The sequence below is a fragment of the Echinops telfairi genome, unplaced genomic scaffold, assembly GCF_000313985.2.
Source record: "Echinops telfairi isolate 266 unplaced genomic scaffold, ASM31398v2 ScPeMD7_7409;HRSCAF=8447, whole genome shotgun sequence".
NCBI lineage: Eukaryota > Metazoa > Chordata > Mammalia > Afrosoricida > Tenrecidae > Echinops > Echinops telfairi.
The window spans coordinates 17,742,424-17,743,805 of NW_022111309.1; the positions used below are offsets into that span (position 1 = coordinate 17,742,424).

Below are 1,382 nucleotides of genomic sequence, written 5' to 3' on the forward strand. Positions count from 1 at the left end.
TCCTCCCCCTTCATCTGCTCCCGTGTGCTCTGATCAGATATGTCCTTCTCCCAGAGCTGCAAATTAAGTGCCATCCTTTGAAATAAACTCTTCTGGGGGGAGGGGCAGGCATCCACTTAAACTTTAATTTTTCTTGGGCCAATACTTGCATATGAGATTGCCAAATGATATAGTTAGTGTTTTTAACTTTGTAAAATAATATTGCCCAAATATTTCCCAACTCATCTGTACTATTTTGTATTCCCACTGACCATGAGAGTTTATTTCTGTATTTGGCTACTAGTGAATATTTACATTGTTTGTTTAGGACTTTTACTAAAAAACTGCAGTGAATATTCACATACAAGCCTTTCATAGGTCAGCATACACTTTCAACTCTTTTGTGTAAATAACTAGGAGTGGAATGAGTTGCTCTTATGATAAGTTTGTGTTTCAGTTTTTAAGTAACTGCTGAACGGTTTTCCAAACTGGACTATTTTACTTTCCCAACAGCAGTGGATGACTGTTTCCTTTCCGTCACACCCTTACCAACTCTTTGTATGATCAAGCTTTTACATTTTAGGTATTCTAACACATGGAATGGTAGCGCGCTATGATTTAAATGTGCATTTCATTCGTGATTAACAGTGCTGAGCATCTTTTCATATGCCTGTTTTCTATCTGAAGACCTCCAGTGGTAAACCAGCTGCTGTGAACCCACGGGTGCCTCTGCAGGAGAAAGGACCTGGCCTCCAGGTGATCTGCTCCCGTCAAGAAAACATGCTAGGTAACCCAAGGGGCAGTTCTGTCATATTGAGTCACCATGAGTCAGAATAGACGAGGCATACAATATTTGCCGCCTGTGCATCTTCTTTGGTTAAGTGTCAGAACTTTTGCCCATTTTTTATTAGGCTATTTATTTTCTTATTAATGACTTTTGAGGGTTTTTGTTTGTTTTTAAAGTATTTTGGATACAAGTGCTTTACCAATTATATGTTTGAAAAAAATGTTCAGTCTGTGTCTTTTGAAGAGAAGTTTTTAAGCTTGAGGAAAGCTTAAATTATTTATTTTTCAATAGTTGTTCTTTTGATATCATACATATATGAGAATGGATAATATGTCAAGTGGATGATTACAAAAGCATTTTTGGTCCTTTTTTCCTATAAGTTTTATAGTTTAACATTTAGGTCTACGATCCACTTGTATAAGGTGCAAGATATGGGTTTGGAGTTCTTTTTTATTTTTCCCCATCATTCACTCACTGCCAGGAAGGTAGTGTTGACTCACAGCAATCCTATAGAACAGGGTAGAACTGTCCCTGTGAGCTTCCAAGACTGTAACTCTTTACAGGAGTAGAAAGCCCAATCTTTCTCCCAAGGAACAACTGGTTGTTTTAAACTGCT

The 1,382-nt window shown here is 37.6% G+C and overlaps 1 protein-coding gene across 1 annotated transcript in view; it reads left to right on the forward strand.

The window, feature by feature from the left end:
• The first annotated feature begins 687 nt into the window (after positions 1-687).
• Positions 688-1,382, forward strand: part of WDR93 (WD repeat domain 93) — a 59,763-nt gene continuing 59,068 nt past the window's right edge. The window contains exon 1 of the mRNA XM_013006479.2: positions 688-766. The gene's annotated coding sequence lies outside the window, so the exon portion shown is untranslated. The remainder of the gene's footprint in view (positions 767-1,382) is intronic.